At 37.0% G+C, this 16,708-nt stretch overlaps 1 protein-coding gene across 1 annotated transcript in view; it reads right to left on the reverse strand.

Annotated features, from left to right (window-relative positions):
• Positions 1-16,708, reverse strand: part of LOC134651832 (ATP-binding cassette sub-family G member 1) — a 79,703-nt gene that overhangs the window by 16,799 nt on the left and 46,196 nt on the right. The gene's annotated exons all lie outside the window — the stretch shown is intronic.

Raw genomic sequence — 16,708 nt, forward strand, 5'->3', positions numbered from 1 at the left:
GACAAACTTATCACCTTAACATCAAAATGTATGAATTGGCCTCCAGATTGGAGCAGTCAAAATACTCATAATATTTCGAAGTTTTACACACTGAACTTTGTTACAGTTGGCCAACGATGGCCTTAAGATGGTCGCGCTGCAATGTTATCGTTTCATAATGCCCGTCACTTTCTGACGAACCAGAATAACTATGCAGATGTAGTGATTCTAGTATTACAATGTAGAAGTCTGACTGTAGAGCGAAAACCAAAATTCGCAAATTGCGGGGATCTTTCTCTTTTACTCCATGAAGGCGTAATGCCGCACAAGAGGTTTGACATAATAGAATTAGATTTTTGTTATTAAATAGGCTATTTGACTGTATTTAAAATAAATTATTATACACCATGCATAAATAACGCACCAGAAGATTAATAGAGAAACGAAGACAACAGTTATTTTGAGACACAATATTTATTTTAAAACCCATATAAAACTATAAAGAGTAGGTATTTAATTTGATTGTGAAGTCACATGCAAGTGTTTCATACTTCGATCAACACGGGCTTCCGACACGTCGGGTTTCATATAAATTCCATAGTAGCAAAATCGTATCGACAGTTCGAAACAAGAAACTGATTTGACTAGTAGTCAAATACCTTATTCAAAGCTGCGGGCTTGTACCCCATGGAGAAGGGATAACTTTTAATGATTTATCACTACATAGTATAAAACAAAGTCGCTTCCCGTTGTATGCCTGTAATAGTAATAGTAGTAATATCGTTTATTACAAACCATGGTACAATACAATAGATGTTAATAGAAAAAGATCCCCTATGAAGAAGATGTCCCTATGTAAGCTTAGATCTTTAAAGGCTTCGTCACACAGGCGCGTTTTCCGGGCGGCACGTGAGCGGGGCGCGCCGCTTTTACATATAAAATGCTCACACCTTGCTCACGCCGCGCCTTTAAACTACGCAACGGATTTTGATGCGGTTGTGAGTGATTCAAGAGGAAGGTTTATGGTTAACCCGTGCGAAGCCGGGGCGGGTCGCTAGTGTCAGATAAGTATCAATCATATGGACCGTTTTTCAAAGCTTCGTCTATTCCGTCACTGTGTACGTGAAACAGTGACGTATGACACGATAGACGATAAAAGTGTAACCATCATATCCTTCCAGCAGGTTTTCTTTGCAATCTGGTTAACATTTAGGTAAGGTTAGATAAGGTACGCGTTGCCCAACGTAGGATTTGTGAAATGTACAAGTTAGGTACCAGTTATAGGCCTTTCCGCTAGGCTGAACTTACTACGACAGGTTTTTTTACCCGACTACGGCAAAGCGAAAAAGAGAGGTAATGTTTTGCCTGTCTAGGTAGGTAGGTGTGTGTAGGTGGGTGTGACAATTTTAAGAGGGGGCGAACGCAAAATTGTAGTTCATAAGAACTACAAAAACATTGTAAAAACTTTTGTCTTTGTATTTTTACACATGTAAAAAATCATATATACGGAAACTTGAGTATCGGCCTGATTCGAACTTTAAGATACATCAAAAATTTGCTAAAGATACGACATCGATCGGATATGTCAGTGTGTGTGACGTTTTTGTTTGTAGAAATTTTTGACGTAGGTACCTATATCCTATATTAAAGTTCGAAATTCATAATATCATGGCTCCAATAAAGTGATAATAAACGGGCTTTACTACGGGAGTGCGACACACGCTTGTGCGAAGTATTGTTAGTGCGACGTATGATTAGGCGATGTACGATTGTACGACATGTCATTTGTGGGAACTATTGTTCGTGCGAAACATTATTAGGCGATGCACGACTATACGATGTGCAGTTTGAGCGAATCATCGTGTGTGCGAAATATAAATCAATAGGTAGGTTAGGTTCGTTAGGTAGCTTCAGATGCCCGAAGGGCAAAGCGCCCAGAAATAGGAGCCCCGCGATTCCCGCGAAGCAGGGCTCCGTCTAGTTCAGTTGTAAAGGAAATGTTTTTTGAGAAGAAACAATATAAGTACTGAGACCATGTTAAAAATAAATTACCCGTAGACCCACAAATACTGTCGTGCACTAGAAGTATTGTCGGGCCGTAATATGTCGCACAATTTAACTTCGATCAAAAATACTGCCGAACTATAGTTTGGTCGAATAGTGATATATCGCACAATATCACTTCGCAGAATTACAGTGTCGTTAAAAAAATTATGTCGCACAATCGTGAATCGCACACTTGGGGTCGCACTTATGTAATAAACCCTAATAAACGCTATTTAATCGCAGTTTTTTCGTATCGAATCACTATCAAATAAAGACCGGTGCCAATTCCCTTTATATTGCGTGGTCCGACACGCATATGCCCGTTTTGCATACCTGTGCAATAAACTACAGTGGAAATATAATTGTAATATCGTAAATCGTGAAATATAATATTTACGTTTATTTTATTATGAAAAACAAAGCTCTTATGGCGATGTAGTACCTATAATATCATTAGAATGATGTTTAAATGTATTACAATAAATACATATACATATATGTATAAATATATTATTATAAATATAATTGTTTGTGCAGAGGCGGGAAAGATGCAATTGGGAACCGTTTAGTTTTCCTAAATATATAGTAACAGTATATTTCTAGAGCGTTGGAAGTTAAATGTTATTTTTTTACAGTACATATAGTGCTACTTTACCGTCCTAGTGCGGTAACTAGCACTATAGGTGCGTATGTCGAAAATTTAAAGGGCCATTGCATATGTACTGTAAAACGTTGTACAATACACGTGCGAAAAGGAAATTCGCAACTCGTGTCGATTTAAAATCCTCCCTTCGGTCGTGTTGCAATTTATCGCCGCTTGTTGCGAATTTCCTACTTTTCGCACTTGTATCGTAATGTACTGTTTAAGTTTATATAGAAAACAAACAGCTATTTACAAATAAGCAGTTATGTCCCCACTTTAACCTACTTTCTAATGCGCTTGGCATTCGTCTCAAAGATTTTCAACTCCTGAATTTTAAACGTCAGTAATTTGAGAGAGAGAGAGAGAGAGATACATTTTATTTAACACCAAATAAATCCATTTTACATTAAAAGTCAATTATTAAATCATACAGCGTGGTGCTAAAAGGGGCCACGACTCAGCATAATGTCATAATTTATAGTGTCACCCAAAGTGTAATGTAAGTGGTGTCACCTCTACCAAGTCTTAACAAGAGACTAATTATTCTCAGAAGTATTTTATTACTAGTGCACTTAATTACACTAATAACGTAAAGTATTTCCCTGGCGGTTTTTCCTTGAGGTCTTAGCGGAGCACCTTGTTCTATCTAGTCATCATCACTTTATCCTCCTAAGTCCGAGAGTCGGGTCTCTATTGTTTCTCAAAAAGTTTTAAGTCGTAATGTATTATTTGCCCGCATTTTCGTTAGTCATAAGTCATAATCTCATAATTCATTTGGTTCAGAAACGCGTCACTTTTCATGGTTCCGATGGGCCAGCGCCGGCCACTCCAAGGGACGCAGTCATGCGGTAGAATGAGATAGCAATATCACTTGCTCCCTCTAACGCATAAATGCGTCCCTTGGAGTGGCCGGCGCTGGCCCATCGTGTAGAGGAGCCATCAGGATTACCATAAAACAAACCTAACCTAACCTGACCTGAAAAGTTAACGGTTTTAATTTTATGACTAATGATAAAATGACAAACAATACATTATGGGCCCGATTCGGATTTTGAACTAGATATCTATTAGACATCAACAAGATACGACAACGACATTTTTAAGATCTAGCCTGTCAAATTTGACATTTCCGCGATTCTGGAGATACTCTTGAACGATTTCCACAACGTCTAACGGCGCGATTCGGGAAATGATTTAGAGATTCACTAGATATGAAATAGTAAAGATATGTGACGTTCCACGGCAAAAGGTACCATTGCCCCGGCTGAATATTGGAGGGGCGTTAATAATAGCGTAAGCGCCAGCCACCATAAGGTACCTTTTGCCGTGGAACGTCACATATCTTTACTATTTCATATCTAGTGTATCTCTAATTCACTTTCCGAATCGCGCCGTAAAACGTCTCGTTATGTATTTTTAGATCTCAAAACGATTTTGAAACGATCTTAATACGATAATTTAACGTAAAAGTGACATTGGTTGCCCGAATTGAGCTGCAAAAGATATCTAGTTGAAACCTAAACTACCAGGTATCTAGTACATATCGTATCGTTCTCTTCTCTAGAACGGATCTTGTTTTCCGAATACTGCGGATATGACTTACAATTATATGGGAAATCGAGGGTCAACCCCAGAGTCATTTTGCTTTTGAATTTCCGCATTTTTTTAATTTCTTCGCTGAGAGATACAGCTTTTTCCACGATATTTTCCTTTGGCCTCGGCACACTTCCGTGTACCGCAATCTGGAAAAACTTCTCTAACTGCAAAAGTAATGATAGGGTGGTGGTAGATATTTTTGGCGCGTTGTTTAATCCGCTATTATTGATGCGGACAGCACCTACACCTACTTTTTGTGTAGGTACATCGTGTAAATATGTACCTACTTAACTGTTCTTAATAACATGTTCAGAGGCCCAACGATGGCACAAACTGATAAAACCGTAATGGTGGCAAAGACAAGTAAATAATACAGATATTAAATCACATGTAAAGTGGCGTCTTCGAATTCGCGCCCGCGCACCACTCAGGGTGGTCTGGGGCCAATAAATTGTCTGTAAAAAAGCAAAAGTAACTTTGGAGGCCCAGCCTTTGGTCTTACAGTGGTCATCAGTAAAAGTAAAAAACTCGGACATAGTAAAAGAGACCAAAAAAAAGAAGATTTAAAAACAGTCTGACAAGATATCTTGAATAGGTACTCTATAGGGAAATGTGTTACCCTATAGAGTATTCATTGTAAGCCTATTATAATATAAATTTAATAGAATAGTGAGACTCCACAGTCAAACAAAATGTAGTTTTGTGGAGCTTTGTCCTTAACTAAAAAGTAGTAACTTCTTGTGTAATCTAAGAAATAACTAAATCAATAAAATAAAAAAGTTAGTAAAATCCTAAGATTGTTGTCAAGAGCGCCCTCCACGAGTTCTTACCGCTATTCGCTATTGGTAATGCTGACATATCATTATTTAGTAGGTATGCTGACATATTATAGTATTTTTATAGAGTGGACTTAAATGCATTTTTTACATTGTTCGTGTACAAACTGAGCTCTATAATTACCTATTTACTCTATAATTACATAAGACCTAAACTGTATATATAAGTATCCTGTGTTCTACCAATAAAAAATTACTTTTCTTTCCGATCCGATATTAAATTTAGATGTCGGACGATCCTTGATGAAAAGCAACTGTTAGAGTCCCCTATGGCATGAAGTCCTCCTTTCCTGGTTAAAAGTTCTCTTTTTAACATTAAACATTTCATCAATTAATTAAAAAAGACGAAGAATAGACAGGTTTTTTTGTGGTCCCGATATCGGATCGGACAGTGAGAAAACACTTCAATATTAACTTGTGGTCCCAATATCGGATCGAACAGTGTGAAAACCCTTCAATATTAACCTATCTCTGGTTGACACAACAAGCCAAACATTATCACAGCCATCTCACGAATGGCGTACAACGCAGAACTGTCGTAGCGGCATCATTATGTGCTTGACTCATGTATGTTTACCTTTACAAGGACGATTATTCTGTAAATATAAATATTGGACTAATTCGTCGTACCTCGCTTGTGAACAGAAGTGGCTAACAAACTTTAATAAATTTATCTTGATTTGATATTATAGTTCTCTTTATAAGAATGGATTATCGCGACGCTTAAATGGCATAGACAGACATTATTAACGACCAAAGTGGCCAAGTAACCTTTGTTGCCATAGAAATACGGATGTTACTACTGTTACTAGTAATTGGCCACTTTGATGCCGACTGTACGAGTAAGCGTTTTTAAATTGATGAATAAATTGCGGTACCCACACACCACGCGACAGTGATGATGATGATGAAACATTAACTGACCTAAACGACCTCTAGCCTAGTCGATAGTGACCCTGCCTACCAAGTATGACTTGTAAATGTAATATACAGTGTGTGGCCTACAACATGGGCGAAAAATTAAAACGTAGATTCTACTCCTCAAACTAGACAATGTTTGTTCAGCGACTTTTAAAAATAACTTGTGGTTTGTATTTTAAAACACTTTAAAATTTATTCGAACACGCAATGTATTACGAAATTGATTATGCCTGTACGGTGACAAGGCTGACGGGCAATGTCAATTAGACGGAATTTAAAGTACATTGAAAATATTATTTAGTTTGTTTGAAAAAGGGACAATTTTAAGACTACATAATTTCAAAAAGTTGTTGAACAAAAGTTTTATTGTTTGATGAGTAGAATCTACGTTTTAATTATTCGCCCGTGTTGTAGGCCACACACTGTATATCAATAAATTCATTATTCATTAACAACGAATGTTGCAATAAAATTAATTTATCCCAGTAAACATTTCTACATAGGATTAAAACTAAATACATAATAAAATCAAATTAAATTAAAACATATGCATAGGTAATTCAAAAAGATAAGATGAGATCCACTGCATTATGCATATTATGTTAATACACAGATAGTGCATCTCTGCTTGAATACACATTAACACCTCTTAACTAAGTGTTATCGCTATATTGCATGTGAGAGATCTTGGGATTCATGTTTATTTAAGAGTCACACAAACCTAACCACCATCATAATACTTACTTACAATATAAATATTAGAAACAACGCTCTGTTTTTAAAACATTTGTTAACTTTTGTAGAATTAAGTACGTTATGTTGTGGGTATTTGAGGTTGTATCGGTATAGTTGTACCCGCACATTCTCATGGCTTTATTAATATCACTGTTGGCTTGCTAAAATCTATAGGATAGTCGAAGGTAGATTGGTTTGGACATTTATGGTGATACCTTCAATAATTGTAAGGCTATTTGTTTTGTTTAGACATTGTGGGTATATTAGATGGATCTTTACCAATATACCCACAATGATTATTTTAATAACTGGCGATTAATATAAAAGCCGAGAGCCACTTGGCTTGGCAGGCAGTACTGTGAAACGATTCATGGAGTTAACATCTTAATTATTGATTTAATAAACAGTGTTGTAGTATTCCTCAGTTTTATTTGGATTTCATCATCGGCCGCTATCCTTGTTGTCGGGAGTTATCAGCTTCAGAAGGTGGGATGTAAGACTGGCTCACCAGAAAAGCCATGGACAAGATACCCACTGAGCGACGACTGGCGACGCCAGATGATGGCGGAGAGCGCCAGCAGAGGCAGAGTCGGCGGCGCAGCCGGGCACCTGACGAGCGGCACAGTCGCGGCTCCAGGAGGTCACGCAGCCTGCAGCGGCGCAGTCACGGCTCCAGGAGGTCACGCAGCCAGCAGCGGCGCGACTCCTATCGACCGTGCAGTCACCGGAGGGACCAGGAGAGGTCGCGTTGTCGACACACAGCGGAGCGACCATCTCGCAGCCGTTCCAGAGGTACGCGACGTTCATATAGCCATCGTAGAAGTAGTCGTAGGAGGATTAGTGAACATAGATATTATGCGAGGGTTCGAGGTAGTCGAAGTGGAGGTCGGAGATCTCGCAGTATAAATAGAAGGACGAATGAAGCTTTACATACCGTTAGATCTCGTAGTCCTCATGTGGATGATCGTCGCCGCGATTTAAGGGTTAGTGAGGACAATAATATGCATACACGTTTCTCAATAACTAGGTCCCTAGCTGGGCACACAAATGCAAACAATAGTAATTCAAATGAGAACACGGGTATGACTTTATTGTCTTCTCAAGGAAATCAGGTTCAGAATAGGGAAGATGTAGATAGCAGCAACAACCAAACAGAGTCTAATATCTCTGGGCAGCGCGGAGAGCCGCAGGATGTAGCGGGTGTGTTTAAAGAATTTATTAAAATCATGAAAGCTGAAAATGCTAACTCTAAACCATCTGTAAGATATCCTGTTGCTACCAGCGCAGTTCCAGAGTTTGATCCAAGCAAAAGTAGTCAAACTATAGATATGTGGCTTAATAAAGTTAATGAGTGCGCTGCTATTTATAATTGGTCTGAACCTGAAGTGCTGCACTATGCATTACCTAAATTAAGCGGGGTAGCGCAGCGTTGGTATCAATCATTGCCTAGTATGAAATATACATGGGAAGAATGGCAGGTAAAATTAAAAACTGCATTCCCAAGCACCGAGAATTACGGGGTCTTATTAACTGAAATGCTTAACTTACGAGCCAAATTTGGCGACTCTCTTGAGAATTATTTTTATGATAAAATGATTTTGTTACATAAGTGTAGATTGTCCGGCAAAGACGCCGTAGATTGTATCTTGCTAGGTATTGATGACAGATCCGTGCGAACAGGAGCAGAAGCGGCACAATTTAGTGATCCAGATAAATTATTAGTTTATTTGCGGAGTGTAAAATCAATTAAAAGACCTGAGAAACCCTTTCAAAAACCATCTTCTGCTTCTGATTCGACGTCAAAATCAAAACCATTCATGAAAACTAGTAGAGATAATAAGGTTTTAAAGTGTTACAATTGTGGAGAGGAAGGTCACCCAAGTTTTAAATGCAAGCAACCGCAAAAGAAATGTGAAACATGTTCAAAATTGGGACACGTGTCTGAATTCTGCTTTACTAAAAATTCGAGTAATAAACCATCTGCACCAGAACAGAAATCAATTAATTTGGTAAACGGTCCTAAAAAAGATGATGGCAAATACTATAAAACCGCCGTTGTCAATGGTAAAGAGTTCGCGTGTTTTATAGATTTCGGTGCGGAATGCACTATGATGCGAGTATCTGATGCGGAGAAGTTTTTAGATATGAGCTTTGATGACCTTCCAATTCTAAATGGTTTCGGTAAGGGGATTGTAAAACCTGTCGCTAAATGTACCGTAGATATGTCCATTGAAGGGGTTGGTGCTAGGGTTCATCTTTTCATAGTGCCAGATGAGTTTTTGTCTGTACCTTTACTTGTAGGTCACTCATATACTGAACAGAGTCATATCACTTTCGTGAAAACGCATGAAGCGGTCATTGTTATTGATACCGGTAAAAAGGCGGATAAAATATTACTTTATGCTAGCAAAGACACTAAAATTGAAGGTGTTAGTACGATAGACGTGTATTCTAAGCCAGTGTATTCTGGCGAACTTTTGATTCAGCAACAATTAAGACAGGAACCACGTAAAGAATATGAGGTATGTCGTGATTATTGTCGGATCGACAATGGCAAAGGTCAGATAACTATTAGAGGGTTTCCGTCTCGACAGTTTGTAGTGCCGAAAGACACACTGTTAGTTCGCTCTCACCCAGCTAATGTATTACATGTTAATCTGATAGAAACTTGCAGTGATGATTCTGGTAGAGTGGATATTCAGCCTAAAGACTTGTTAGTCGATACTGATTTAGATCCAAATTATCTGATAAAATTAACATCGTTATTAACTGAGTATAGAGAATGTTTTGCTTTTAACATTAGTGAAATAGGATGTACCAATGTTTCCGAAATGGAAATTCGTTTAAAGGACTCTACCCCAGTGGTCTATCGGCCTTACAGATTGTCTCACACGGAAAGAGAAACTGTTAGGCAGATTGTTGGTGATTTGGAAGGGTGTGGTATTGTAAGAGAGTCGTGTTCGGAATTTGCATCACCAATAGTTTTAGTTAAGAAAAAAACAGGGGAGACACGTATGTGCGTAGACTTTAGAAAACTTAATAAAAACACAGTTAAGGAACATTATCCAATGCCACGAATTGAAGACCAAATAGATAATTTAGCTGGATTTAAATACTTTACAACTCTGGACTTGGCATCTGGTTATTACCAGATCCCAATGTCTGAGAAATCTAAACCACTGACTGCTTTTGTGACCCCAGACGGCCATTTTGAATTTAATCGCATGCCTTTCGGGCTCGTAAATGCGCCGTCTACCTTCCAACGTACCATTAATAAAATACTAGGTCACTCTCGGTTTAAAAACGCGTTCGCTTATATGGACGATATTGTGATCCCATCTACAGACATTGATACTGGGCTAGAGGATTTACGCCACGTGCTTTCTTTATTCAAAGAAGCCGGATTGACTCTAAAATTATCAAAATGCCATTTCTTTCGGAAAAACATTGAGTATCTTGGTTTTGACATTAGTGCTGATGGGGTCAAGCCTGGTAGTAGAAAGATTGACGCAGTTAAGAATTTTCCAACGCCACAGGATCAACATAATGTTAGACAGTTTATAGGTCTTGCAAGTTTCTTTAGGCGATTTGTGCAGGGCTTTTCTGTGATTGCTAGACCACTTACACAATTATTAAAAAAGGATTCAAAATGGAAATGGGGTGAAAACGAAGAAGGTGCATTTAATTCGTTACGTAAAGTGTTAGTCGAACGGCCCGTTTTAGCATTTTATAATCCAACTTTTGAAACGCAAGTACATACGGACGCGAGTAAGACTGGGCTTGGTGGTATATTACTGCAAAGACAAAATCCTAACACTCCTTTTAAAGCAGTTGCATATTATAGTCGCCAAACCTCGCCCGAAGAGCAACATTTTACGTCCTACGATTTGGAGACGTTAGCTGTTGTTTGCTCATTACAACGATTTCGTGTTTATTTACTGGGGTTACATTTTAAAATTATCACGGACTGTAACTCACTGAGAGCAACTCTGGAAAAAAGAGATATGATACCCAGAGTGGCTCGTTGGTGGAATATCATGCAAGAATACGATTTTGACATGGAATATAGGCCCGGTACTAGCATGCAGCATGTAGATGCGCTTAGTCGTAATCCTGTTGACCCTGCCGCAGCGGTAGTAGAATATGATGTCAGAGTATGCGAGGTTAGAGACGTGGCTGTCGATTGGATCACAACAGTTCAACAAAACGATTCCGAAATTAAACGCACTATGGAAATCTTAAATGATTCCTCATTGGATAATGTCCCCGATATTAAAGCTAATTATGTCGTTAAACGGGGTTTACTCTATCGTAAAACAGAAAGTGGCGAACGCTGGGTTGTTCCTAAAGGGGTCAGATGGCAGATTCTAAAGTCTAACCATGACGATATAGGCCACTTTGGGTATGACAAGACGTTGCACAAGGTTAAAAGTCAGTATTGGTGGCCTAAGATGAATCGATTTGTAAAGAAATATGTGCAGAGCTGTTTAGAATGTGCATATTCGAAAAGTCAAGGGGGTAAGAAAGCAGGTGAACTGCATTCTATTCCCAAGGTAGAGTCTCCGTTCCATACTTTACATTTCGATCACTTAGGACCATTCATTAAAAGCAAGCGAAATAATGTGTACTTGTTTGTGATCATAGATGCGTTCACTAAATTTATTGTGTTGGTACCAGTCAAAAATACTAAAGCATCTACCTCTATAAAAGCTCTTGAGCATTATTTTGACCTTTTCAAACCCCCAACAAGGATAATTTCTGATAGGGGTAGTGGTTTCACCTCAAAGCGTTTTAAGTCTTTTGTAGCATCTCTGGGAATAAAGCACGTGCTTAATGCAGTTGCAACGCCGCGTGCAAACGGGCAGGTAGAGCGCTACAATAGGACTATACTGGGAGCGCTAACGGCAGCGAATTGCGGAAAACCTGAAAATGTTTGGGATGAGGCAGTTTCTAAAGTACAGTGGGGACTGAATAACACAATTAATCAAGGGACGGGTAAAACTCCCTCAGAAGTGCTATTTGGTCTCCAACTTACTGGTAGAAGTGATGCTCTTTTAAAATCAAGTTTAGGTGATGATGATGCTAACACAAAAAACCTGGAATCAGTACGGGAGGAAGTAGCAGAGCATGTACAGAAAAATCAGGAAAAACAGAAAGAAAGATTCGATAGGCATAGGAAGGTAGTGAAGTTCAACCTAGGAGACTTAGTTAGAGTCGAAAGAGAGATACCTGCGACTGGCCAAAGTCGTAAGCTAGTACCTCGGTTTCAGGGACCTTATCGTATAACACAGGTATTAGATCACGATCGATATGAGATTTGTGATACTCCTTTATCTAAGAAAAACAACCGCTCTTTCAAAAGTATAGTTTCTGTTGACAAAATGTTACCCTGGCTTGTATTTAACAGGGATGCAGAAAGCAGCGATAATGATATGACTTTGTCTGAATAATTCATAAGTAGGGTCATGTCAATTTAAGTAGTATGCTTATGAACGGTTATAATCAGTGACATATAAATATTGAAGTGTATAATATCAGCATTCAATAGAATCAGAGTTTTACAGTATAAGGAAACAAGAAGGTTGATTTGGGAGATTCAATAGAATCATTATGTTACTTTATGTACAGTATAAGGAAACAGGAAGGAGTTCCCATTACTGATTCTAATATTTTAAGAGATTCAATAGGATCATAATTATAACAATATACGGTTTCATTAATATGATTAGTAAAGCGATGTTTTGAATATGTTAGAATTCAATACAGGTTCACCAAAACTAAACTCCAATCATTCATGATTTTAGTGAATTATTGGTGTCACCAATATCATGATTGTTATTTAAATATGTAGTTTTGTACTTTGTAGATTAATTGTAATTAACAATAATATAGTTCATCGAACTTGTAATATTTAGCTATGCTTATATTTAAACAAAATAATAAAGCCACGAGGACGTAGCTTAGCCAGGAAGGCCGACTGTTAACTTTTGTAGAATTAAGTACGTTATGTTGTGGGTATTTGAGGTTGTATCGGTATAGTTGTACCCGCACATTCTCATGGCTTTATTAATATCACTGTTGGCTTGCTAAAATCTATAGGATAGTCGAAGGTAGATTGGTTTGGACATTTATGGTGATACCTTCAATAATTGTAAGGCTATTTGTTTTGTTTAGACATTGTGGGTATATTAGATGGATCTTTACCAATATACCCACAATGATTATTTTAATAACTGGCGATTAATATAAAAGCCGAGAGCCACTTGGCTTGGCAGGCAGTACTGTGAAACGATTCATGGAGTTAACATCTTAATTATTGATTTAATAAACAGTGTTGTAGTATTCCTCAGTTTTATTTGGATTTCATCATCGGCCGCTATCCTTGTTGTCGGGAGTTATCACATTACGCTGAGTTAGTTCATTTCGTAATGCGCACTTATATAAATGTTCTCTTTCTCTGCTTTTGTTGTCTGTACATGTTCGTACATGGTTTGTGACAATTGTGACTGACAGTGTCACGAATAAATGCCTTTAATTTTTTTTCCATCTTACCTTTTTTCAGAATACTTTCTGCTTAGAAGGACAGAGAAAGGTATAGATTGTCCTATGCCTCGCTGCGGAAAGATGGCAGAAAAACTACATATTTGCGGCGGTGTGTTTTATTTGACTAAGTTATAATATTTATTTTATTGGAAGTTATGATATTTATTTTGTTATATTTTCTGTATGCATGTGTCTAGATTTAATATTTTTCAAACAAAATCTAATATTGTTATTGAATAAATAAATGAATGAAAGCGTCCCGCAAAAAGTAAGATGTATTAACACTAATAACCCTTTAAGAAAATTAATGTCTTCCGATTTAAAGTGTCATTCTATAGAACTTGCTAACTACGTAAACAAAAGTCACAGGTAAATTCATCATTCAGAGACAATTTCAATATGGCGGTTTGTTTACATAGTTAGCAAGTTCCATAGAATAACACTTTACATTACATCAGTAATGATAGGATTTAATGAAGATAAAACATTGTAGTATCAAGGTTTACTTTATATTGTAAGTATGGTACATTGACTCCAAAGAATGTATTATGTGTAGCTAGTAATTATGCAGTAATGTAGTAATTAAATGTTATGTTTCATTTGAATAGTCCTTAGAAACTAAACTATTATTATCTACTACTCACAACACAAGGCTTATTGAGCTAACTTTGGGGCTAGTTTTTATAAATTTCTAAGGACATCGCGTGAGCGCGCCACCGTCGATACGAACCAGATAATTAGTTGATAATTGATATTGATTTGACTCAATTGACCTCAAATACGATTTAATGATGCAACGATTAAAGTTGTGATTAATAATATAGAGGTAAGAACTGCACCTACCGCTACCTAGTCGGCAGTGAGGGGTCTTCAAAGCGGGAGGATTGCGGTAAGGGCATTTATTTGTGTTAATAAATTATACAAAGGGGCACATCAAATTGCGTTATATTATTTCTTTATTATATTGAAAGTAAATTTACAAGATAAATATTAAACATTAAAAACGTAAAGTTGCCTGGGGGGCATCGTCCCCAGGACGCTTGCTGCGTTTCCCTTCCCCGCTGGACTGCCAAACAATAGGGATGATGACACATGTTGAATTTTATAACAAAATCTAGTAAAATAGATAGCAAACGAGCAAATTTATCACAATAATGTGGATATTAAAATAAAATATTGAAAAATTACAAAATTACAGGACCTGAAAGTTTCAAAATTTAAGTTTTTTTTAACTTCCAAAAACGATAAAAGTAAGGGTACCATTCGATTCCTTACATTTCATCCAAAAAAATATTGTACAGCAACTATATACATAAACGCAATATTTCACCGACAAAAACGCAATTTTCTTGTTTTGTCCATACTACAAGATGGGCGATGACGTCACGGCCTCTGGCCGTTTTGTATAGGGCGGGCATTTCGCGAGTGAAGTGCGACTGTCGGACTTTGGCTACAATTTCTGACTTTTGTGTTACTTTAATGCAATGGGTCCCATATAGACATTTGATCCTAAAAACAAACCCGATCGATTGATACCATAAAAAAAATTAGTCATGTAGCCTATTGCCGCTGAGCGAAATATTCGCCCGCCCGAATGTCGCCAGACACAAATTGTCTGGTGTCTGATGACCATGGTCCAAAGGTTTCGACTGCAAGCGCCGCAAATATGTAATTATCTTAAAAAAGTTAAGTTGGGCGTCTTCTGCGTCTTCGTTATAATATTATCTACTTATTGTATAAATTACCTATATCAAACAGCGACGTTTACAATTTACAATCATCAGTGTGTCAAATGAATATCTATCTCTTTCCAAAGTGCCTAATAAATATATTTCTAACACATACATATATTATTTCTATACATACACAGAACACAAGAAAACCAACATGCCAAGCTACACGTTTTAAGTTTGTTATTACCTATGTATTTTTTTAGGATCGATAAACTACTAGTATATCATTAATTAATTTAATAATAATAAGCCATATTTTGCATATGAGATTAAATAAACTATAATTAATAACAACCGAGAGCGATAATGAGATCCGTTTCATAAAGGTCTTCTTTAGATGACATGCATTTTTATTGCAAGCATACAGGGAGTTTTTTCTACATGTAGCCACTCAAGCTGTGACACACATGTGTTTAATACGAGTTCATACGTTTGCCACTAAACAAAAAAAGTACACGATGTACTTTTAGTTACTATATTAAAATCCAACTTTAAAAACATCTGTTAATTATTTAAAAAGTTCCTTTTATGAATCATTTGGATAAAAACTTTTATGAAAAATGTTCGAACTTGTCTATAAGGATCAAGATAATACGCTATTAATGAATTAATATTATTTAAAAAATGGTCCCATCCGGATTGTTGGCCCTGTATATTTGAATTGATTCCAATAACCTTACCAAAAATATTATTATCTTTAATTTAAATAACATTTAACGTGAACTTTACTCTATAAACAGTTGAGAGATAAACAGGTACAATCAGCATCAATAGAAGAGTAAAAATCGTGAATGTTTAAATCAGTATAATGCGTCAAAAGTTCCATAATCTACTATTATCTAAAACAGCTTATTAAAACGAGACATGTCTCTCATCCGACTTGGGTTGTGAATGTGAACGTGTCGTGCGTAAACATTGTAAACAAGGAAATCGGTATCTATGTTATGAAATCCGGAGGCAAATTCTGATTAAAATAACAGGTTATGATTTGATCTGGATTTGTTATGGATCCCTATGATCTGTCAGTACTACAGTGACATTGCTTTCAACAGAAACTTATTCTGATTGTAATAATAGCTTATGATTTTAATATGGATTTATTATATCACTTTTGACTCTGACTAATCATATCCATAACAAATCCAGATCAAATTCACAACCTGTTATTACAGTCAGAATACGCCTCCCTTTTTTAGCGACCCTTATCTTTCAATGTGTTGACACGTGATTCTTTGATATAAATTGTGATGTAACTATATATGACACACTTCTAATAATGTTAACGAGTAGGTATTCGTAACAGATAAAATACATAGACCCAATGATATTTCTTTTACATATTATACATACTTATTTAACTACAGATAGATGTATAAATAAGGAGCACAAAAAATACTTCCATATTTATATAATTACCTGCGAATGAATCTGTTTAAAATGTTGATTAATTTTGCGTACCATTTATCTTTGTTAAGTTTAACAAAAGCTTCTGCAGCAGTGATGGACTGTTAATAACAGTACATGAGCAGTGATGCACTGTCCATTTTCTTTCGAGCACTGCTCCTGCACTGTTAGTGCTCGAAAATCTCCATTTTCAAGACCTAGGCTCTCCGAAACATGTCGCGCGACGCGAGTGACTAAAAATACGGGTCTTCTCATTTATCGGATAGGCTGCA

The sequence above is a fragment of the Cydia amplana genome, chromosome 1, assembly GCF_948474715.1.
Source record: "Cydia amplana chromosome 1, ilCydAmpl1.1, whole genome shotgun sequence".
Lineage (NCBI taxonomy): Eukaryota > Metazoa > Arthropoda > Insecta > Lepidoptera > Tortricidae > Cydia > Cydia amplana.